General features: G+C 44.5%; 1 pseudogene; it reads right to left on the bottom strand.

Moving 5' to 3' along the window:
* Positions 1 to 26,004, bottom strand: part of LOC105098864 (putative serine/threonine-protein phosphatase 4 regulatory subunit 1-like) — a 64,073-nt pseudogene that overhangs the window by 36,971 nt on the left and 1,098 nt on the right.

Below are 26,004 nucleotides of genomic sequence, written 5' to 3'. Positions count from 1 at the left end.
CACAGCCCTGAGTCATTCTAATTTTCTAAAAACAAGGATAATTTGATGTCAAGTAACATGCCCATTCTTCATGACAAAATCCATTCATGGTTAGACACTGCTTAAAACTGACCGATTAATAAACAAGTTTTACTGCAATTAGCTATCAAAGCTTACATGCAGTTTCTTGAAAATGCACAAGTGAAAAATAAAAGTATACGATCCTTTTAAGAACCTGCATTTTCTGACAATCGGACCATGATTTCCATTACCATTGTGAAGTCTTCTTCATTGTTGCTGAAGCCTCGGAAGCTATCAAGTAGCCCCCTGGCAATAATCTAACTGTGGAGACAAGAAAGGACCCACAGAGCCACGTGTGCTGATTCCGGCATGTGCTACAAGCAGGTAATACAATCGGGGGCAAAGGAAAGTCAGCCCCCTCCAACCAGAGGGAGGAGAGATCCTCAAGGAACGTCCAAAGATGGTCATTCCAATGTGGACCAACATCCTATAGGAAGGGGACCCATGTTCTTCAGCCTGGCAGTCACTGGAGGTGGAAACTGTCCACTTGGACAGAAGAAAACCATTCTCCCCTTTTCTGACTGATTCTTAAGGCCTAGGTAGACTTGGAAGAGGCCCCGTTACAGTGGGAAGAGACGAAGTGACCAACAAATGCAGAAGGAAAAGGTCCAAAGGCACAGCCGACAGCCATCTCAATCTCGACTGGCCTCTACCTGCTCCGTGTTAGTAGCACTGCCCTGGCTACCCCATCCCCGTGATGTGACAATCAAAAACGTCTCCACATATTGCCAAAAGTCACCTGGGACAAAATCACCCCAGATCAAAAACCACTGCGGTACAGGATACTGGGAAAAAGTTGTAATAGAACTCTCTGCACTGGCTTTACAACCCTCCTACAAGTCTAAAGGTACCTCAAAATCAAGTTTAAAGACAGCATGAACACAAAGACCAAAAAGAGCCACAATGAGGTAACATCGCCCCCACTAGACGAACTGAATTTGTACACACAGTGCCGGCAAAGATGCGGAGCAACAGGAACTCACGGACTTTGTTTGTGGGAATGGAAAATAGCCCAGGGGATTTGGAAAACAATTTGGCAGTTTCTCAAAAAGTGAAGTACACACTTATCATTCAACCCAGCAATTCCCTCTAAGGTATTTGCCCAAATGAAATGAAAACATATGTCCACACAAAGACTTGTACACATATGTTCATATTAGCATTATTCATAATGGCCACCAAATGCAAAAATCTCAGTGTTTGTCACCTGGGGAGTGCATGGAATACAATTCAGCAATAAAAAGGGGAGAACTACTGGTAACAAGAGGGAGGAATTCCAAGTGCATTTTGCTAAGTAAAAGAAGCCAGAGAGAAAAGACTACATACCAGATGATTCCATTTATATGAAATTCTTAAGAAGGTAAAAGTATCAAAAGACAGATCAGTGGCTGCCTGGACCAGTGGTGGCGGGAGAGGGGGGAGACTGATTACAAAGGGACAAACGAGGAAACAAAGGGATGACGGAAATGTTCAAACTTGACGGTGGGGTTGGCTGAGTGTATTCAATTTACCCAAACTCATCTCACTGGATGCTTTAAGTGGGTGGATTTTATTGCATGAAAAGGATGCCTCAATAAAGCTATTTTAAGCAAAGACACTGATGAGGGGAAACTTGATCAGCAGAGGCTTACGGTGGCCTGGAGGCCTCAGTGTGCCCGGGACAAGGGACTGGCCCCCCGGAAAGTTTTCTCTGAGCCAATGGGAAAGAGACCCTGCCGGCCTCTGCCTGGTCCTCTGAGCACCTGACAGTCCAGGAACAATACTTGTGTACACGGCACTTCTGGCTACGCAGCAGGAGGAAAAGCTGAAGTCGAAAACCCACCTTGCCTTTCAGGAAAAGATGACTTGGAAATGTGGAATTCAAAGAGGCAGTGCTGGCCCGGCGTGCTACAGGGGAGAAATCTATCAGCTCAGGCCCGTCCACGGAGGGGCTGACCCCGCCCCGGGATGAAGGGTCACGACCTGGCGGCCAGGAGGTTTGGGGAAGTTGGAACAGACACGGTAAAGTCCCTGATTACATTTCCCTGGACCACATTCATGTCAACCTCCCCTGGGAAATCAAGCAACTAAGATCCCCAGTCTGCTGGTCGGGCCATAGAACAGAGAGACAGAGCTGCATCCAGCGTCACGTGCTCACAGGGGGCCCGCCCTCCTAAGGAAAGTGAGGAATGGGGTGAGAGGGCCCGCAGGCAGCGCGAATCCACCACTGTGAATGCGGAATGGGAGCGAGGTAACCCACTCCGGTACTGTGGCACCGACACCTTGGAGAACCTGGCTGCCTGACACTGGAATGACCTGGGGAGGTCACGGTGGGTGTGCAGAGTCCAGAAGCATCGGCCCTGGTACTTCTCACTGTCAGCCATGCGAACAAGATGAAAGAGAGGACAAGATGAAAGACGAGAGAATGACCAGGTGGCTCAGAGCAGTGGAACTGAGGCTCTGTGAGGTGGTGCCCAGGAAGCTCAGGGCGCGGTACCCAGGCACAGGTAGGAGGCCCTCCAGCACGTCAGCCATCAGTGTCCTGATATAAGCAAAGAACTGCCAATCCAAATGCCTATCAAGGCGGGAGGGAACAGCTCAGGGTAGAGTGCATGCTTAGCATGCATGAGGTCCTGGGCTCAATCCCCAGCACCTCCATTTTAAAAGAAATGTCTCTCAAAAGAAGAAAATAAATTATGATAGATCTATATACCGGCTCACTAGACGACCATTTTAAAGGAACCTATCGATGTGCACTGAGTAGGAAAGATTCTGTGATACATTAACTGGAAAAAGCAAGGTGAAGAATTTTACCTATAATACAAGCCCATTTCTTAACACAAATTATGTCTGTGCATATTTGTGCAGCACACGTGCACAAAAGTACACTCATATATACACACACTCGCTTAGGAAAAGTCTGGAAGGACACACCCTGAGCGGCTCACAGTCACTGTCGGAGATTGTAGTGGGAAAGGGAAGGAAAATCTCACTAACTCCTGACAGTGCTAAATGTTTCAAAGAGCTTGTTATTATTTTTGCGGATGTTTTAAAATATAAAGAAAGAGGATGGCTCAGTTTTGCACACTGACGTTCCCTGGAAATGGAACCTCGGAGGGAGCCCTTGTTTCCTGCCCCGTCCTCCCTCACCCTCTCGTCGATTACAGTTTAGCCTGCGAGCCCTAGACACCGGGCAAGCAGCCGGGGCCAGAGCTGGGCAGGTTCCAGACCCTGCCCCGAGGGAGCTCAGTCCAGGCTGAGGAGGCAGGAAAATCAATGATGACGAACAGCAATGAGATCCTTAAGCCAGAGAAGAAGGGCGTGGAGGAACAAGGAGGGAGATGGGTGGGAGGATGAGCGGGCGCCAGGCAGGGAGACGGGGAGGAGTGAGGACATCGGCCTCGGATGTGGGAACAATCAGATGAGGACTTTAAAATGAGTATGATTCACAAATCACAGGTCCATTGGAAGAGCTGGACGTGCTCAGACAGTTAAGGAAGACAGGAGCTGTCTGCACTTTGCTCAAGTTCTCTGCAAAACTAAAATTGCTCTCAAAAATAAAGCCTCTTAAGTAAAGAAAAAAATTAAAGTGAAATAAAAACTTTCCAACAGACGAAAGCTGGGAGAACTCACTGACAGCAGTCTTGTACTAATGATAACTGTTAAAGGAAGTTCTTGAGGTGAAAAAATACCTGACAGAAATGGACATTTTACAGAAAGAAAGAAAAGGCACAAAAACGGTAAAAATGACAGCAAACACAAAAAATATTTTTCTTGTTTCTGTTGCTTTAGAAGGTAGCTGATGGTCTAAAGCAAATACAGGAACATGGTTTTGTCGGGTCTATAACACGTATAGAAGTAAAATACGGGGAAACAGCAGCCCGGAAGACGGGGTGAGGGAACAGACGGGCACTGACGTCAGGCTCTCACACGACGCCCTGCACTAGACTCAGAGTGGGATCATTTTATTTGAACTTATGTTGTAATAAGTCAAAGAAATATACCACAATCCCTAGACTAACCAATAACATTTTTTAAAGACGCATAACTAATATGCCAATAGTGGAGATAAATTGGAATTATTAAAAAACTCATCCAGTTTTTCTTAAAAAGACAGGAAAAGAGGAAACTGGCAAGAAGAGTTGAAACAAATAGAAAACAAACAGCAAGACAGTAGATTTAAACCAAACCATATCATTAATAACATCAAATGTAAACACTTGACACATTCAAATTAAAAGACAGACTGATAAACTAGATGAGAAAGCAAGGCCCAACTATATGTTTTCTGCAATAACTACACTTTAACTATAAGACACAGATAAGTTTAAAATAAAAGTATGGGCAAAACTATACCACAAAGCACTAATCAAAAGAAAGCGGGAGTATACATACTAATATTAAACATAGCAAGCTTCAGAAAAAGGACTGTTAGTAGGGATAGAGAGGGACATTACGCAGTGATAAAGAGGCCAATTTATTCTAGAAAACAGAACAACACTAAATGTGCATGCACCCAAGAACAAAGCTTAGAAACACACAAAATAAAAACTGTTGGAACTGAAAGAAAAACAGATAATCCATAATTGTAGCTGCAGATTCCAATGTTCCTCTCTTGGTAACTGGCGGAACAAGAAGACAGAAAATAGATAAAAATATAGAAGACGCGAACAGTGTTTTCAACTAATTTTCCAAACTGACATTTATAAGATACTCTGCCTCAAAATACTGGGATGCACATTCTTTTCAAGCGCACATGAGACATCCAACAAGTTGGAGCCGATTCAGAGCCACAAAATAAATCTCAACAACTTCTGAAGAAGAGAAATAATACAAAGTATGTTCTCTAGGGGAGGGCAGAGCTCGGTGATTGAGCGCATACTTAGCATGTACGAGGTCCTGGGTTCAATCCCCAGTACCTCCGTTAAACAAACAAACAAACAAACCTAATTATCTTCCCCCTCAAAAAAGAAATCACAATAAAAAAGAAAAAAAAAAATGTGTTCTCTGACCATGAAAGACTTAAAATAAAAATAACAGAAAGATATCTGAAAAACCCCCAAATATTTGGAAATTGAATAACACACTTCTAATAACTCATTGGTCAAAGGAGAAACGATTATGGACATTAAAAATACTTTATACTGAAAGGTGATGAAAATATCACATATCAGAACTTGAGGATGCAGCTAATATAATACTTCAGTATTTATAATACTTAATACAGTACTTGATAGCCATCTTAAAATGTAAAATGCAAATATTATAAAAGAAAGGCCAAAAAATAAAATGTTAAGCATCCCTCACAAAAAGTAAGAAAAAGAATAGCAATTAAATCTTCCCCCCCAAAAAAACTCCAAGGAAGAAAATAGTACAGATTAGAGCAGAAATTATTGAACTAGAAAATAATTATACAATAGAGAAATTCAAAGGGAAAGCTTGGGTCTTCAAAATAACTAATGCAATTGATCATCCTCTAGTAAGAATCATCTAGGGGAAAAAAAAAGGCAACAATAACCAAAAACAGGATGGAAAATGCAGCCATACTACAGATTTCACAGACAATAAAAAGAAAATTACCATTTTCCAACACACAATGAAATAACAGATCTAAGTGTTGATTATTTGTGACCACTAAAATGATTAAAGGAAAGGTTGGTGAGGAATTTTATAATGAAAAAATCGAACACCTGTGCCCACTGCTCAATATTAACAGCTCTAAAACTGGGACAACCAAACATTGTTTCCTGATGTTTTGTAACAAGTATATAAAACAACATATTAAGTATTCTTAAAAAAAATTGAAGCAAAATCTAATCAAGTCTCCAAGTATAATTTTTAGTGTATAGAAAATACAGAGAACAAAGGAACATGTTAAATTACACCATGAGAGTAATGACCACCAAATTCAGAATGTGGAAAATTCTACAAGACTAATGACCCCTTCAACAAATAAATGATGTGGGGGAAAGATGAGATTGAGAATCAATTAGAGAGCAAAAGGGATTTAAGATCAAAAGGAAAAAAACAATAAACAAAAAAAAAGACTTAAGAGACACATCTACTAATGAAATGTGTGGATCTTATTTGGATCATGATTCAAACCAACCAACCATAAAAAGGCATTTTGAGACAATCAGGGAAAATTGAACATAGATTGGTAGGCTGGAAGGCAATTTTGTTCATTTTGTAGAGTGTGATAACGATACTGCAGTTAAGAGTTAAGTCTTTAGCTGGATAAAATGATGTAATATCTACCTTTAAAATACACGGGCAAAAAAAGCACAAAACTTCTACAGAGAAAATGATCAAATTGTATTGGGACATTAAAGAAAACCGAAATAAATGGAAAGATACACCATGTTTATGGACTGGAAGTCTAAATACTATGAAGAGGGCAATTCTTTCCAAACTGACCTACAGATTCAATGCAAAGCCAATCAAAAGTCTAATAGGTGTTGTTTTTGTTTTGTTGTATTAGAACCTGAAGAGCTGATTTTGAAATTTATATGGAAATGCAAAGGACCAAGAATAACAAGCCACGTTAAAAAAAAAAAAAAGCCAAGTGAGAATTCTTACTCTACCAAATATCAAGGCTCACTACAAAACTACAGTGATCACGGCAGTGTGGTAGCAGCGGAGGGAAAGACAAACCGACCACGGGAAGAGGAGCCAGTCCAGTCACAAACAGACACTGGATTATGACAGAGGGGGCATTCCCCCAGCACGGGGAAAGGACGTGTTTTTGGTGAGTGGTATCGTGACAGTCAGGGAAATGAAACTGGACTCCTCTTCCACACAATGAACAAAAATCAATTTCAAATGGATTGTAGACTTAAATGTAAACAGACAAACAAAAAAAAAAACAACAACAAAAATCTAAACTAAAGCTTTTAAAGCTTTAAAGCAATATAAAAGACCATGTTTATGATCTTGGGGTAGAGAAAGACATTTTAGAGAAACTTCAAAATGCACTAAGGATAAAAGAAAATGTGGGTAAATTTAACTCCATTAAAGTGAAGAGCTTCCAGTCACCAAAAGAACACCACAGAGAGCCAAAAAAGAAAGAGGGAGGGTGTTTACCACACATGGTTGACAAAGGGCTGAAATCTAGAATTTACAAAAAACGCCTACAAATCAATAGGAAAAAGATAGACAGTCCATCTTCCCCCCTACATCCCAACAGAAGACTTAAACAGGCACTTCACTGAAAAGAAAAAGTCAGGTGCCCAGCAAATATGTGAAAAGGAGTTCAAACTCATAAACAAGGAAAATGTAAATTAAAATAATGAATCGGTATCGTTATACACACTACTGCACTATCAGAGGGGCTAAAAGTTTAAAATCTGGCCATACCAATTGGCAGATAAAATGTAGGGCAAAGGGGGGAGTGTTAACTGTGGCCAGCATTTTGGAAAACTGGCCCCACCTACTAAAGTCGGAAATAAGCATAGCCCATTACACAGTGATCCTTTCCTGGATACGTGCCTTAAGGAAATGCATCCTCATGTGCACCCAGAAACACATACAAGATTGTTCCCAGCAAAATGGTTCATGACAGTGAGAAAACCTCAACTCCTCTAACAGCAGCAGGTAAAGGTCGATAAGCAACAGAACAGTGTTACAAAAGGAACAAACTCAAAACGACGTGCAAACCACAAAGTAACGTATCCTAAATGATTTCATAAATTTCAAGTTTAGAAACAATAAAATTAAATTATATTATTTGGAAGTAGATACTTTGGTGTTAAAACTCGGGAGAAAATGGAGGATGTAAGGAGCATAAAAATCAGATGATGGTTACCCTCGGGAACTGGGGGAGTCCAGACTTCTGGGATGACTTGAGCAATGGCATGTAGGCATTTGCTTCATAAAAATTCCTTAGACTTCACATGTTTGTTTTATCCAATTATTTGTATGTGTTATATTTCACAATAGAAGAAGTTTTAAAGAAAGTTGGAAGAGAGATGAAAGGATAAAGACCAACCATCTGATAATCTCAACAGATAATGAAGAAGCATTACATAAAATTCAGACCTCACTGAGGGATTTTTAAACCTCTTAGTGATTTTATGCTATAAAATAAATGACCTGTACTCTTCAAAAATGCCAACGTTATCAAGAAAGGCAAAGAAAGGCCAAGAAAATGTCAGAGATTAAAGGAAACTTAAAAAAACACGAAACTTAAATGCGATATGTGATGCTGGCTTTGATTCTGGACATAAAAGTCAAACAAACAAAAAACCTAATTTAAAGGACACTATTAGCACAATTGGTAAAATCCAATTAAAGTCTATATATTGGGTAACAGTACTGTATAAGTTAAGTTTCCTTATTTTAATCATTGTACTGTGATTATGTAAGTGAATAATGAATGTCCTCGTTCTTAGAAAAGTGCACACTGAAGTATTTAAAGGAAAAGCAACAGAAAGTCTCCAACTCTCAAATGGTTGGAGGAAAAAAGGAAAAATTAAAATAGAGATATAAATCAAATGTGGCAAAGTGTTAACAAATTGACAGATCTCAGTGAAAGATATACAAGAATTCTTTATATTATTCTTGAAATTTTCCTAAAAGTGTGGAATTTTTTTAAAGTTTAAAAATAATCTACTAGCAAAATAGATACATAAATTTTCTTAAGCTGGTAAGAGGCACTACTAAAAAAAACAAAACAAGATAGGAAAGAAAAAAATAAAACTATCACTTTTCACAGACAGCATCGCTGTAGTAACCAAAGAATCCAGATACAGAAAAGATATCAAAATTAATAAGTGAACTTGGCATAATCCATGGAGACAAAATCAAAATCTAAAAATCCATCCCATTGTCATATGTCAACAACAATTAGAATATAAATCTTAAGAAAAGGTATAATCTACAGTAGCATAAAAATCACATACCTAGAATTAAATCTAACAAGATACAGAAGATCTCTACGACAGAAAACTCTGCATTATAACGTATTACAGTTTTAGTTATTTACGTGTGTGTGTACACAGATATACATATACACAAGGAAGCTGAAGAAAATCTTTAAAAAATGGAAGGAGTAGAAAACTAAATACTGTAAAGATGTCAATTCTTTATCTCTTGATCTATAGATGCAATGCAATTCCAATGAAAATTCAACAGGTTTCTTTTCTCTAGAAGTTGATAAACAGGTACTGAAATACATTTGGAAATGCAAAGGGCCAAGAACCGCCAGGACCATCTTAAGGAACAAAGTGGGAGGACTCACTCTCCCTGATACCAATCTGATGACAAAGCTGTAGTAATGGTGCAATGACAGACCAACTGACCGAAGCAGTAGACTAGGAAGTCCAGAAATGGGCACCTGATTGAAGACAATGGATGGATAAAGGATGCCATTTTCAGTCAATGGCCCTGGATCGACCGGATACCATATGGGAGGAATGAAATCTGATTCCTCCCTCACATCATATACAAACAAGAAACACAGTTCCAGGTAAACTGTGGGTCCAAATGGGAAAGGTAAACAATAAAACCTCAAGAAGACGATGTCAGAAAATATCCCGGCGGCCTTGGGGAAGGCAGATGTTTCTTACACACGACACAAAAAAGTACCAACCATAAAAGAGAAAGTTGATAACTCGTGAACTACATTTCAATGAAAAACTGCTCATCAAAGACGCTGCTCAGAGTACCATCATTTCCCCATCTGTAGAATTGGGATAATAACTGGGCTCATTCAGCAGCAACTGCTGCGAGCCCTCTATGATTTAATAGATGTAAAAGCACAGAGGATAATTTTTTAAAAGAGTAGTGGAAGTAAGAAAAGACACTTGGTGAGGATGAGCCAGTCTTGACAGAACCGTGTCCTTCAGGGAAGAGATGAGGGGAGGCGGCAGGTAGAGCCCTGAGGACCCTTCAGAGGGAGAGACACGCAGGGGTTTGTAAGCAGAAGGGAAGGGCATGTACGAGGTGGGAAGAAGAGACAGAAGGCAGATCTGATGGCACGAGGGAGGCGCTGAGACGGGGGGAAGAAGTGGCAGACGCAGGTCTGGGCGGATGGTGGACTGAAAGAGATGCCTTAGATTCTATGTTCTTCGTGAAATAGAGTCCAGGTCATCTGCTGAAGGTAAGGGGCATGGTCTGAGCCTGGAGGAGGGTCCCGCCAGCACCGTAAGGAGTGAAAATGGTATGTGCAGGACATGTGGCATCAACGTCCCTGAAGCCCGGCATGGTCAGGACACAAAACAAGCGAGCAAGGCGCCAACCGATGCTTCCCAATGATGGGGACGCGCGGTGCTTCGAATCCTTACTCCCCGTGTGAAGGAAGCCCAGGCAGCAACCCTAATTCTTTAAGCACCATTAAATTTCATCGCCGCTTCTTTCCTGGCTTACCGGGCGGTCAGTAAAACAGTAACCCAGAATACTGGAAAAGCCTGGTAACGCAGTGCTGTTCAGACAGGCTCCCGGCATCCTGGAGACAGTCCCATTCCAACCCCTCCTCCAGTCCCTGCAAAGCTGTCACAGACACGTGGCCACCAGTGTCTGCTTAGCTGGTCCCAGCAGAGAGCTGTACCCACGCAAGGGGCGGACTGGGCTTACCGGCTGAAGACGTGACCGCTGAAAGCGTGCTTTTCCAGGCAAGTGAGTGGAGGCAGGTTGTTCTGGTGCAGGGCGTCCAAGAAGGCTGTTACCCTCATGCTGTCGCAGTCTGGACCATAGTCCTCAAATCCATCTAAGGGGGAGAGGGGAAACCACACTCGTAAGTGCACATCACCTCTGACAGGTTGCATGCTTTCTACTGGGCCGCCCTCTCCAGCTGAGGCCTCCTCCGAGTGCTGCAGACTTGATCATTCATGAAAATGAAGTGGGCATGTTTATAACCCAAGGGGAGGGGGTTAAGACCAGAGCCATCAAGAAGAACCCTCTCCTTTGAGTGTTGTTGGTCTGATGCCCGAGTCGTCTCTCACCACCGTGGACAGGACCTTCCCACTACTGGGGACACAGAAGCAAGAGAACAGACACTCACTCCTCTGAAAAATGGCCAGGGAGCTCCATGCCAACAGATTTAAAACAGTTAAAAGCAAAAAATTTTGACCTCTAAGCCAGAATCTGATGAAAAGTCCACCCCGTTATCTTGTCTTGGCCTCCATGCCCTCATCACAGAGCTTTCCCCACTCCACGGCATCCTTCCCATCCCAAGGTCCTCCAACTCACTCTGGACAGGTGAGCCAGCAGACCTGCTGACTCTCCCTCCTTAAGGCTGCTCTTCCCTGTACCCCCACTGAAGCAGGCATCCCCTTCTCTCTGATGGAGCAGGGTGGCTGAGCCCAGGGGCTCTGGAGTCCCCAGAATGGAATGAATCCCCCAACTACTACTTATTAGCTGTGTGACCAAAGTAAGTGACTTGACCTGTCTATACTGCCATGTTTTTTCATTTTGTTGTGTTTTGTAATGGAGGTGCTGGGGGTTGAACCCAGGACCTGGTGCATGCTAAGCACCCACTCTACCACTGAGCTACACCCTCCCTCCTCCCATGTTCTAATCCATAGGACGGATATGAAACCCTCCCCTTGTTCTGTCCAGATGTTGGAACAAGTGAGTTTGTGCACGTTGACTGGCGGGATCTGGCCCCTCGTGTTCTGGCCTTGACCCTGGAGACCACCCTCTATGCACCCAAGCTTCAGGGGCATCCAGGCTTCCCTCCTTCTCCCTGCACTGACACAGCTGTGCCAGAAGCACTACTGGTGCAAAAGAGCAGAGGGGTCCTACCTGGCAGACAGGAAAATCACGGTTCCTCCCGGCAGTAACTGACAAGGGCTGAAAACAAGAGATGGCAAGTTTATGCCCAGGTGCTCACTTTTCTTTGAAACACTAACTGCATTTTTTTCTCAACTAATTCTTTTAGGCTAGTAATTTGAGTTTTAAAAATGTATACTGTATAAGTTACCCAGACATTTTAAATAAAGAATTCTGTATTTGTAGAAAAAATGTGTGTGGCCAATCAAATCCATCATTTCTCTGCAGGGTCCCTGCCGGGGATGAAGAGGCCCCCACCCACAGTCACCTGGTACGAGCTATTCTCACAGCATTTCAGGGCCCAGGAGGAACACGAGGCCTCCATCCCATAGACATTTACAGAACACTGCGGGCCCTGCCTAGCGCGGGCTTGAAAGCACTGAGTTTAAAACTCTGGGCCCTGACGGTGTCCACAGATTCACATGCACCAGACTTTGCATCAGTCCGTGCAGACGGACGATACAGTAAAAACTGTAACATCAAATAGGAGGGCAATAAATGGAACGACACAGGTGTCAGGTTTCAACATTTTCCATGACGCAGCACATTATTAACTTTACGTGGACTGTTTCTGTCTCCACAGCTAGACTTGGAGGCCCTTGCAACCCTGGGACCGTGTCACATAGCGGCTGGCAAACAGCAGATACTTAATAAATATTCATTTCTGTAGAAATCAGTCTCCTGAGACTTTGATTACCTGGATTCAATTCATGAGAGTCCAACAGCCCCTGAGAAAACTGAGAAAATCCAGTTTCCACACAAACAAACGTGAGGTGCAGCGGCTCACCTCAAGCCACCTGGAGCTGCACCTACAACATGAGTTATGAAGACACGGACACATTTTGTGGGGAGGGTAGAGCTCAGGGGTAGAGCACGTGCTTAGCACGCACGAGGTCCTGGGTTCAATCCCTGATACCTCCATTAAACAAACAAACCTAATTATCCCCCCAAAAAAGAAACTGAGACATTAATCCATTCACCTCTGCCTGCAAAAATGAAGAGATCTTAGTTTCAAGAAAAGATGCAGGTCAAAAACTATCACAGAATGACTAAAACAAAATACAGGAATTTCAGTGATGGATCCCAGTGATGGATACACTAAAATTAAATTTTGGTAATTCCTATTAAGTATGGAAACAGGGGCGGAAGGAAGGAATATGTGTAAAACTCACTGGAAAGAATAAGAAATCTGAATTACAGGGATTTTTGCTTTGTTTTGTTTCGTTTTAAGAAATAGAATTACAATTTTAGTCCTGTACAGAGCAAAGACCCAGGTTATCTGAAGGCTACCCTCTGGGAGTTCTGCATTAACAGAATGCTGATGGCCAATCAGAGCCAAAGAGAAGCGGCCACCTTTGTATCACAGGTTGGTCCCACATCTCAGGCTGCAGCTCTGACCCCAGCAGCTCGGCTGCAAAGGCACAGCTGTCACCTGGCCTCAGTGCGGACAGCTTGGGACAGGGTGCCTCCCAGTATGACACAAGGAAGGGACATCAAATATCACTAAGCCACAGAATGGGAAGATTATTTATTCCCTTCTTAATTCTCTAATTAATCAGATTAAGTTTCCTTTTGGCACTAGTGTGCCTGAACCCTTCTCTAAAGCTACTTACTCTTGCTTTGGAATACAGAGCAGCTCTCACACTCAGTCTTGAGCAGACCACGGTGTCTAACTAGAATTTTATAACGCTATTTTACTCTTTGTCTTATGATATTTCAGTTACGTTTCACGCCCAGCAACGCATACAAGTTTCCCAAAATGCTTTTAAATAAAAGAAATTATTTGATATAAAGAAAAATGCAGGTGGTATATAGACAAAGCAAAAATAGGAAAAGTAGAACACAAATGACTGAGTTCTGAGAAATACTGGATTGGTGTAAGCCAAGGAAAATACTCCCATTAGCAGCATCACATTTATATGCAAATAATGGTGTCTTTTATTCCAAATACTCAAAGTATCTTGAATACTTTTGAATAAATACTGAAATATATAAACATACATACATACATAAACATTATCCCTTGTGTAGGTCACCATCCTGTCCCCTTTCAAAATCCTACCTGAATCCAAATTAATGAGATTATTACTATTTACTTGTAAACGGTGTATTAAAATTTTTGAACTGCTCCCTAAAAGTGCCAGTTTACTAAAATGTACGTGCCAGGAAGATCTGGAACCCCGTCCCACAAAGCGAGCGAGAGCTGCCAGCACTATCCCCCTTGTCAGTTGCAAGGGCAATCTGACCAGACGCCGTGATCAGTAACCTCTTCCCGTGACATTTTACTGTTGGGGCTTTTTTTATTAAGTATTCAAAGACAAGCTAGATCCGCGCAGAGCTGCTGCAGCACGTGATCACAGAGCCGGGGCTCTCCCCTTGGCACCACTGACGGGCTCATCTTCTGTCGTGCGGGCCAAGCACCACAGCGCTCCTGGCCTCAACTCACTGGATGCCAGGAGCATCCTCTCCCCGACCTGGGAAAATCAAAGCCGTCCCCAGAAACTTCCGCGTGCCCCAGGTGAGCGCCGCCGTGAAACACGATGACGCAGCATGTGTCGTTACCTGGGCAGCCCCTGCTGAGGGGACGGCCCCACGCATGAGGGGGTTTCAGATCAGCAGGAATGGCCGGGCCCACCCTGGCCTCTCTGACCTCATCTCCCATGACTCCCTCTCCTCTCTCCTCCAGCCACACAGCTCCTGACTGTTTCCCAAACACCCTGGTCACTTCCCTGGCTCGGGGCCACCGCACTGCCTGGCGGTTCCCTCTGCCTAGAACTCTGCTCCCCAAGATGTCCTCTCTGAAAACTCCCTTCTTCTCTCTGAAATCTTTGCTCATTCATCCTCACAAAGAGGTCCCCCCAACCACCTTATTTTGAAACTGCAGGCCTCCCACCGACACCCCAACTGACCCTGATGGACTTTTCCATTTTTCCAGAGAATTTATCACCTTCCGACACACAAAACGTTTACTTCCTACGTTCACTGTTTAGCAGCTGGTCCACTCCCACACCCCCACCGCCAGGCCCACGGCAAAACTCTTTTACTGACTCCTTGATGTACCTGGCACACAGCAGGCCATCAGTAAAAGCTGCTGAATGAATGAATGAATGAATGAATGAATAAAGATCTGTCCAGCTAGCTTGCTGCACCTCCCGACAGTGGCAGTAACACATAAAGTGACTCTTGCTCTCAAAAAAGAATTTTCTAGAATTCACATTTCTAGCCACTGCTAAAGGGGCATATTGTCTGGCAACTGTCCCCGGGAAGAAGGAGTAAAGGTCTACTGACGTGGTGATGTCAGGAGCAGTCGATTATCCTGAGACCCCACAAAGCCCAGGTCCCCCAGAAGCATCAGGAGCCTTAAGCATTCGAGTTAGAAATGAAGTAGGAAGTAGGCAACAGAGAATTCCTTGTTCAAACGTTTTCATTATATTTTCTTACATCAGAAAAAAAAAAGTGACCTACTGCATTCATGAAAGCTTAATGTTATACAGAAGAGCAAAGCCTTCTTAAGAAAATAGTTTCTGATACCTTCAAGCCTCCTTGGCTCCACCAAAACATCTAAGAACAGCACTCATCATGGCTGCCTTGCACGTGATGATGCACGCTCGAGCAACAGCTGCTCCTGAAGTCTCTGCAACGTGTTTCATGTGCGAGTTTCACGGGCAAGTTTACACGGGGCATCACTGGCCCTTTACCAACAATGACTAATAGGTTAAAGCTAACAAAGGCCAATAGGGGATGGGCTCAGGAGAAGTGCTAATGTGATGGGGGGGGTGGCCCCTCCCACCACACCTCCTGCTCAGCACCCAACCCCCGTGCCGCACACCCACGTGCAGACAGGCTTCCCTGAACTGGAGGGTCCATGTCCCGGCGGCTCTGTTGCATCTCAGTCGACAGTGGTGGCTGCTACCTGCCCTCCAGGGGGACAGTCCAAGTTTAAAAACCCAGCAAACAACCAAGAGGTATAAAGCTCACCTCGCCATCCAAACAAAAGCAGAGTGGTTCTGAAGCAGTAACCTTGAGCTCACTCAACCAGAGGTGAGGCTGGCTCCTCTTCAGTGAGGCCATGATCAGTTTGCAAAGTAAAACAGAATTATTATCCTTTAACCCTGATGCTAGGTAACTAAGTAAAAAATGAGGAAAAAAAAGAACTCTTCCCAAAAAAAAGAAGAAGAAGAAGAAGAACTCTTCTCTCATTACATATATTCCTGGAAGCTACAACTCTGGGAGGAGGGGAGGATTTAGCCTCCTCTATGCTGGTTACTCAAGGGTTATCTACCAAAAATAACGGACACTCAGTATACTTGTCATTTAAAACAGGCTGGGGCGTGAAATAAACCGGAGAAAACACACGATGGACCCCTGAGGACGTGCCTGTGTGTCAGTGCTTTTCACAAGACACCAATCTGTATTAAAACAGACTGATGACCAATTAACATTTTAAGCACAACGTTAGGTGAATGCTCTTTATGGGTTCAAAGCACAGTAGATAAAATCTAATAAAAAGAGAAAGAAGAGAAATTTTACAGGCCATTTTGCATCCAGAAAAGGATCAAAAGATCTAGTACAGAAACAGAAGGCATGTTAACAGCAAACACATGCCAAATACCCACTCACCACCGTGGTTAATGCCAGGTGACAACAGCACACCAACATTCAACATTTGACAGAGTACTGGTGTTTCAGAGGTGAGAAAGGCATGGTCCCCAGACTCCAAAAGCGCCCAAGAGAACAAAGAGCCTCCCACACATAACCACCCGCACTATCCGGTGGCAAGAGCCACGGGATACGGGTATAAACAAACCGGGGAGGGGACCAGCTCTGCCCGGAGGAGGGAGGAGGTGATGGGAGACGCTTCCTGGGAACAGGAGCGATACATACTTGAGTCGGGCCTTGACGACCAAGGCGGAATTCACCACATGGGAAGAGAGAGAGGATCTGGGAAAGGGGGAAAGCACATTCCAGAGGGAGGGAAGAGCCCAGCAAAGTGCACTGGTGCCTGCTGCCTGCGAGTGCTTCAGGAAACCTGAGATTTCACGGGAAGCCGCCAAGCCCCGACTGAGCAGCCACACCAGAACTGGCTGTATGTGGGGAGGTGAGAAAAAATAAACACAACATAGCATGCCCAATGAGATACCTTTATTGGCCCAGACATGGACGGAGGTAGAGACGGAGGCAGAGAATGTTACAGCACGTTTATCCTGGCAAGTGTTTTCATTAAGAATCCGTTCCCCAGGCATTCCCAATATTTACGATGCTCCATTCAACGTGTCATCCTGTCACTGTAACTCCATGTGAGATATGTCACCCTGGGCCAGTCCAGTTATCCATACGAGCCAATGTTCTGTCTCTAACACAGCACTAGGGACATCGGTTGGGAGAACATGGTGGACGTGGCCTCCTCCGTGTCCGTCTCAAAATGTTAGGAGATTGGTTGATGGTGGCTGAGGAGGAGTCTAGCCTTATTTGCAAAATGTGTACTTTAAAAAATAGAACAACATGTTAATGTAGAACTTACATAATTCATCACTCTTAGCGCTTCTCATTAGCCACTCTTCGGTGAACAATAACTAAGTCTTCATAAGGCCTTAAGTGATTTGGGGGAAAACTGGAGCAAACCATCCATTAATGTATTATTTAAAGTGGTTTCATCCTTCTTGCTAACAGGCTAATAAATACTAATGCAGACTCTGAAATTGGGACTACTTCTAAAAGACAGACAGGACAAACCTGACCCCTCCGAAAGATAAAGAACATTCGTGATTCTTCACTGCCTTTTGGGGAGAAACTGACCCCCACACACCACAGGTCCTCGCTGACTTCACTAAATTTCAAAAGCAGGTTGCCAGGCAAACTTTCTCTCTATAAATGCCATTCTCTAACGAGACCCACATTGATTTATTACCTCTTGTATGAGCAGATCCATCCAATGCATAATGTTTTCTATCGCAAATCTTTGCGGGCTGCTGATGGCTTTTACTAGCACTACACGATGGGCTGGCTGCAAAGACCAACCTAATTCATCAGCAGCCGTCCTCTCTACACCATGCATACATGGAGATTCCTCTTTGATTTGTGGCTTTAATCACAGCTTCCAAAACCTGTCATTATTTATGACTCTGACTTTTACACTGACGGTCAATGGGAAACATTTACTCAGGTTACTTGAGAGGCAAGAACTCTGCAGCTCCCAGCTGTTCGTGTGCTCTGTGGTGACATTCCATATCTCCACTTTCCTGCCGACCCACCTGGTTGGGGACAGAGTTGGAGGAGGGAGGCGAGGAGGTGCCAGACTCCACACAACATTAATGAACAGAATAATACCACTTAAAAATTCAGCAACTTCTCTAGGCAGACTTGACGCAGATTCAAAAGAAAAAAAGGTTGCGAGAGAACACCAACAACCTCTGGGGTGAGCGTAGGTTACTATTAAAATATTTGGGACAATCAAGCCATGCTGACCAACATTAAGTCACTTTTCTAATGACCACCTTGGCCAAAACCCTAGACAGGTCACCTTCCTCCTTCTGGAAAGAAGCAAAGTCCTCCGTGGATGCACCGAGTTCCATTCCTGCCTTCCACGGTCCAACCCCACTGTCACCCCCTCTCTCTGCTCTCCGCCCTCTTCCCCTGTGCACCAAGTCCTCCCCAGTCCGTGGTTATGCTCTCCCCTGGGTCCTGATCTTAAAAAGCAATGCTTTTTTTTAAACAATTGAAGTATGCTATTCACACAGCAAAGTGTACAAATATTAAGTGTTCCACTCTGTGAAATTTTAAACTGAACATGCCTGTGAAACCAGCACTCTGCTCACGAAAGACGATTTTACCTGCATCTCCAAAAGCCCCCCACGCTCCCTCCCGCTTACTACCTTACCCACGGGGGACGACTCTCCCTGCCTTCTAACAGCCCAGATCAGCTTGGCTTGTTTCTGTCCTTTGCATAAACAGAATCAAGTGCCTGTCCTCCATTGCGTCTGGCTCCTTTCACTCACGACTGTGTCTGTGACGTTCATCCACACTGTTGAGTAGAGTTGTAGATCATTCATTTTTCCAGCTGCATAATTTTCCATTGTGTGAACATAACCACAATTTATAATCCACTGTACTCCTCATGGACATTTGGATGGGTTCTAGCTTTCAACTGTTAAGAACAGTGCCACCACAACCATGTCTTTTTGAAAACATGTGTTCACATTTGGTTGTGCAAATAACCAGGAGTGGAACTGTTGGACCATTCAGATCCTCTCCCCCTTTCCTTTAAGGTTTACAGAGTAGATATAAGTAATGCGTATATGTTCTGGGATCTTCTGTTCAAGAAGAAAATCAACTGACCTCAACCCCTTGAACCCCTCCAGCTGCTTCTTCTTGAAAGGGTCTGCTTTCCCTGCTAGACTGTGAGCTCCCAAGCACAACCACCATTCCCCAAGATGCCCAATGGCAAGTCAGGGACTGGAATCCCATGGGCGCTCAATGCATGACCACTGAGCTACTGGACTACAGGCAACATTGCCTCAACTCCCAGTGCCTTCGCAACTCATTCTGGTCTGGCTTCTGCTCCTTGGCTGCACTGGTGAAGCTCTCGCCGAGGTCACTGAAGACCTCCTAACACCAAAGCCTGTCTTTTGTCCTCTTCTTACCTGACCCTTCTGCACTGGGTGGCGTGAACAATCAATCCGAACAAAACCTTGGCTTCCAGGGTCTCCTGGCTTCTTCCCTCTGGGATGTTTATCCTCCAGGCCTCTCCCCCCTTCCCTTTCTTTCCTCCTGCCACTCTCATCTATGCCTCTGCCTCCAGATCCGATCCACCACTCACAATGCTCAGATCTAATCTCTGGTCTTAACTCTGCTCCAGAGCCCTACAGAAGGGGCTTTTTAGCCTCCTAGGTCGTGCCCCAGGCTCTACTGTAAGTGTCCCAAAAGTAACTGTCTCACATGGAAAGTATGAACTCCGCCCACTCCACCCCACCTCCCAAAGCACATTCCTCAGGTAACACGGGTTCATTCACTCAATACACATTTCTGCACATCTGTTAGGTGCCATTCGCGACGCTAGGCCACAGTGATCCAAAGACAAGTAAGACCCAGTCTGGAGGACAAGAACAGACATCGGGCCAGGCTGGTGTTAAATGCTGACACAGGGAGACTCAGGGGTCTGGAACACACAGGTGGGGTGCCCAGCCCAGCCCGCGGGGAGGGGACCAGGGACACTGCCCACAGGAGCTGTCTCTGAGTTGACTCTCCCCTGACCGTCAGAAATACCTATCAACATCGTTCCCTGCGCTCACACCCACTGCCTTCCCTGAGACCCCACCGCCCTTGCCTGGATCCCTGGGACACACTGGTTTTCCCAGCTCTGGCTTGTTCCTCCGCAGACTGTCCTTTCTTTAAAATGCAACTCTGCTCTCGTCACTCCCCTGGCTGAAACTCTCCAGTGGCTCCCCATGACTGAATGGAAGGCAAGCTCTCCATCTGGCGATGGACTTACGGCCACACGTGATGTGGCCCCACCTGCTTCTCTCCCCACCGTGTCCATCACTCACCACACTGCAGACCCACAAGTCCTTGACAATGACCAGCTCATCCTGCCTCCGAACCTTCACCCCTGCCATTCACTGTACCTGGGATGCTTTCTTTGGCTCTTCATGGGAACAGCTCCATTACATTATTCAAATCTTAACTCTAGCACACTTCTCAGAGCTCCAGAGAAGCATCCTCCAGCCACCCGAGGTGAAGCAGCACTTCCACCCACCCAGCAGCCCTGTCCTGGCACTACTCATCACACCTGTTACAGGTGCCCTGCACTGCGCCTGCCACACCTGAAGGTACCTCGCTCACATGTGCTGATGTGACTGGCTATCTCTGATGCTGGACTGGAAGCTCCAGCAGAGCAGAAATCAGGTCTGCTCTACTCACTGCTGTGTTCACCAGGACTAGCGTCGTGCCTGGGACTTAATAGGTCCTTAACAAACACTAGCCACACGGATGGACAGGTGGCAGGCAAGTCCTCCAAGGTGCAGTGGCTAAGAGCCTAAACGTGGCAGTCAGACGTCCTGGTTTGAATTCCGTCTCTGCCACTCACTAGCTATGTTGTTCTCGACAAGTCGCTTAGCCTTTCTGTGCCCCTTGTGAGCCTTGTTTGGCAATAAAAGGGATTTGAAAACACCTGCCTCATAGGGTTTCATAGTTAAGTCAAAATACTAGAAGCACTCACAACAAAGCTTAGCACATTATCAGCCTTAAATAAATGGTAGATTTGTACCACTGCCTAGATTGCCTTCCTAAGACGTAAGTCCCAGTAAGACACCTAGAGATGCCCTACTTCCTCTTGGGTTAAGTCTAAACCCCACAGCTGGTGAGGCAGATTCTTCACTGACAGACCCCAACCCTACGTTCCCCGTCTCAGCCCACACTTCCACCCCATGACTCTGTTCCCAAGTTCCCAAGTCTCTGACCTTTCACTATAGCTCTCCCATTGCACACGCAGGTCCCTCTGCCTGGAATGCCCATCGCCCTCCTTGGCCAGACCCACCTCAGCCGGCCCCTCCCCTCCTGGTCCCGGCAGATGCAGTCATTCCATCTTCTTCACGCCCAACTCTGCTCGCTCTTCTGCCCGAGCCTGTGCCACCTCAAGGTGGCAGCAGCTCCAGGGCAGAGCCCAAGGCTTATTCATCCCTCTGTCCCCAGCGTCTCCCCCCAGGCTGGTGCCTTGGAGGAGCTGGGGAAACACCTGTTACATGGATGAATAATTTCCCAAATGGGGAAAGCAACCACCTGCCCTCATCTCTTATTTTCTCCCCATCAGAGTTAAGGCTAAGTGATGTTTTGAAACTCAGCACCACTTTCTTGGGCCGTGGGTATAGCTGAATGGCAGAGGGTGTGCTTAGCATGCATGAGGTCCTGGGATCAATCCCCAGTGTCTCCATTAAAATAAATAAATAGCCTATTACCCGCCTCCCCCACAAAAGATAGGAAAAAAATAAAATTAAAAAAAATTTTAACCACTTTCTCTTTCATCAGCTAGGTTTTGTTGCAAAATTTCTGTTTAAAAGATCCTAACCTGTGATGTAGAAAGCCATACAAAACTCTCTTTTTAAGCAGAGACAATTTCAGGGAATCTCTGAGGCTCATCTGTTTGTCTCACAGGAAATGGAAAATACAAAACAACAAAAGTAAAATGCGTTACGATGTCAGAGGGAAGCACAGTTGATTCTGCTTCTATCACTCTGACTCTTTTGATCCTTGCCACCCTCATCCTGTTGGGAGGAGACAGGTATGTGTTTTTAATTCCCAACACACCAACGGGAAAAATGAGACATGAAGTTCGAGCTGCTTCTCAGGGGTCACTCAACAAAGCAGAGCTTGTCCTGGAAAAAGCTCAGCTCTTCAAGTTGAGCCTAGTGGGAAAGACAGCCTCTCAGGGTGGCTCAGCTCATCGGCCGACTTCTGGGCTCTGAGAGCATGAAATCAACTTTGATTTAGAGCAGGGGTTGGCAAACTATGGCGCAAGGGCCAGATCCAGCTCACTGCCTGTGTTTGTAAATAAAGTTTTATTAGAAAACAGTGATGCTCCCTTGTTTACATCTGTCTGTGTGGGCTACCAGGCTACAAGGGCAGGCTTGAGTGGTCGTCTTTGGGCCCATAAATTTACTACCCGTTCCTTTACAGAAAGTTTGCCCATCTCTGATTTAGAGATGAGTCTGATGCCCGGATTTTGCTCCATCTCCCAAGTGTCAGCACACTCAAGTTCCTACTCCTGGTCAAACCACTCAACAGGGAGGTTTTCAGTTATGTTTTTTTTAAGAAACTGACAATCTTCGCTTCAAGTTAATATTATAGTTCAGAGGAAAAGTTCACTGGTTTGGCTTTGGGCTCCAATTAATATAGTTTCTCTGTTTTCGGGGGCAGACAACTCAGCTGTGGTCCTCAAGCACAACATTTTCACAAACTGGGAATAAAGTGGGCAAGTGAGATGAAATGCATTTTGCTCTGGAGAATGTCTTTTATTCAAGCTTGGACACCATTTCTTCGAGCATTAAGATTTGAGGAGTCTCTCTATATGCCTCTGACTTAGCTAATCCAATTTTCAACCAAGGTCCAGACATCATTTGTTGGCACCTAGCTCTTTTCAGCAACAGAAGTGCACCTTCTTCCAACTTCTTTCATAGACACCTCTTAAGAATGAAACATTTGAAAAGAAATACACAGTCCCCCCCAAATCTAATAGATTCTCTGAGTCTGTTTTTTGAAGCTAAATGCATCTCACAACAGCACTGCAGCCAACTTCAGAACTGAAATCCAGCTCACCAACTCTTCATGTAGATGGTACCATATACGAAATACGAAACATTCGTCTAATTTTTAAAAACTTTTGATTAGGGAAATTTTCAAACATACACAAAAATAGGATGGTACAATAAACCCCCACACGCCTAGCAACCAGCTTGAACAAGGATCAATACTCTGCCATGTTTCCCCCTCGCCCTTCTTCCCGACTTTTTGTTTACTGTTTGCTGCAGTATTTGAAAGCAGACCTCGCACATCAGATCATCTCACCCATAAATGCTTTTTGTTTCTGTTAGATAAGGCCCTTCTCCTTTGAACAAAACTGTGACACCCACTGTCACATCTGAAGAAATTAGTAATAATTCTTAATATAATCTAATACCGAGTTCAAGTTTAATTTTCCCCAACTGCCTCAGTAATGTCTTTTTATAGCTGATTTGTTCAACTAAGGATCCAAATATGACCACATATTGTATTCTGTTGATAGGTCTCTTAGGTCTCTTAATATCTGCAAAAGATTGCCCTCATTTTTTTTTCACCCATCACTGGCACACACTTAAATTCTAATTGGTCAAGCAAACCTTACGAGGAGTTCAGCCTCTTCAGCCTCCACGTGCTTTAAGCGACCCAGACATTTAGAGGCCTTCCAACCCCTGCAGCACAGACGCATCCAACTGCACGTGCAGTCCAGCACCGGGACCCCGCGCGGGGCCATCCCACACACTTTCTACTCTCAAGAGAAGGAATTTCAATTGCTTCAGTGAGCTAATTCTCGAAAATTAAATCTTCTCTGTGCTGTGATGGCCCCAAGTCTCTGACTGATTTTATAAATCAAGGCATCCGTTCATCGTGGCTTCTTTTTGAAGTTAGCTAAATTTGATCAAGAATCACAAAGTAAATCAGACAAGCCTCATAATCCACTATTGTCACCAGTAATGATATTAACGGAACACCTAGATCATGCAGGTCTCTGGGTTATAGAAGGATGACCTGTGTCCCTGCCCAAAGCGACGTAAAGTTTAAATGGAGTGGTTACTCCATTATCTAGACAAAAATGCCCCAGAAGTACAATAGACTCAGAACCAACCGAATCACCTTGACGCCTCCACCATCAGGTTAGGAATACCTGTGAGGTCGACCTGTGCGGCAGAATAAAAAGAACAGAAGTCAGAAGCAACGGCGTTTGATTGCTAGTTCTGCCGTTTCCGACCTGTACCACGCTAGATAATTTTCTTCACCTCTCTGAATCTCAGTTTTATCATTTGTGAAATAGGAATAATCCCACCTCCCTTTACAGAGAAGCAACCCTCAACACAGAATCAGAAAACCTTGTACGAACGCCTAGCAATAATGATGATGGTTAAAACAGTAATAATAAAATCACTGAATGTAACACTCATTATGCCAGGCACTGGGCTAAGATGTTTCATGGGTACTGTTTCATCTAATCCTCGTATTAGTCCTATGAAGTATCACAATCCTTATGTCATTTTCCAGATAAAGAAGGTGAAAAGAGAGAGCAAGTGATCTGCTCACGCTGACACAGCTAAAGGCAGGAAGTGGGTCATAGGACCTCGTGGTTCTTGCTGTCAATCATGGCATGACGATGCCTCCCAAATACATATTTGGATAAATGCACAAGTGGGACCCAGGGCAGCATAAATAATTGGGGGGGCCTCCTATTACAGTTATTAATTAGAACAATTATATTTAAAAGCCACAGGTACAGCGTCTGGAAGCCCCCATCCGTGCTCACAAAGGAAGCCTCAGGAGACTCCCAGAGTTGCCCCATGCACGGCATGGGGATGTTCAGGGCCAAAATGCTGGTTTCCCTCCTTATAGGGACAGCCGTCTGCTAAAGAGTATTTAAGGCATTCTTTATTACAAGTCTCAAACATTTGTACAAATAGGACCAAAGTAAAATCAGAAATATTTTTTCCTACATAATTTCCTTTCCTTTTTCGAACAGGAATGCAAAAAAGACAAAAGGAAGCTAGCCACCAGGAGAGCAGTCCAATGGCCTGCAGCCGCCATGCATGGACAAGCCCGACATAGCCAAGTGGGTGAGGACGAGGAGGAGGACTGAGGCCCCAACCCAGCAGACTTCTTGGCCAACAGCCACATGAGTAAAGCTATTTTGGACCTTCTCACCTCCCCAGAGTTCAATGACAACACACGAAGCTTCTGTATCACACAGTCAATGCACAGAATTGTTAGAAATAACAAAATGCTGTTGATTTAAGCCACTAAGGTTGGGGGTGGTTTGTTAGGTAACTGAAGTAGCCAGAAGTCAGCTTTTCCAGCCAGGCCAATATCGAATCAATGAATGAGAGGTGCCATAACAGCAGCTCACTGCTGTTTATCAAGAGAAATGCTACATTCCTTCCAGTCAAAGACACCATTGGCTAAAACAGTCAGTTCTGTAAACCCCAAGCCTACACTGTACCTTGCTCCACAGTGTTAAAAGAATGTTATGAATAATGATCACATTAATAACAATAATGGCAGCTAATCTTTACCAAATGTTTCTTATGTCCAAGGCTTCACACTAAATCTTTTATTATTTAAACTTCGCCAAGGCCTTTTGAGGTGGACCGCTATATGTGCATTTTACAGATCAGGCCACTGAGGCTCAGTGACTTGGCCAGGATCACACAGCCGGTAAAGAGTTGCTCAGGACTTCACCCTCTGGCCATCTGACTCCAGAACCCAGGCTCTTAACCACTGACCCCTTCAAGTGTCATTCTCCTTTAATAAAATTGTCTCCTCCTAGAGATAATGTGTGTAACGGGTTTAAACTGTGCCTGAACCTCTGGCATTTTCAGCAAACACCAGCTCCCATCAGTAGGAAACTTGTGATGGGTAAGGGTAACAGTAAGCCCCTGATTAAGGGTAGTTATTTTGATGGTT

This window comes from Camelus dromedarius, chromosome 18 (genome assembly GCF_036321535.1).
Source record: "Camelus dromedarius isolate mCamDro1 chromosome 18, mCamDro1.pat, whole genome shotgun sequence".
Classification (NCBI taxonomy): domain Eukaryota; kingdom Metazoa; phylum Chordata; class Mammalia; order Artiodactyla; family Camelidae; genus Camelus; species Camelus dromedarius.
Note: the sequence above shows the minus strand (reverse complement) of the source record. Positions and strands in the feature narration are given on the sequence as shown.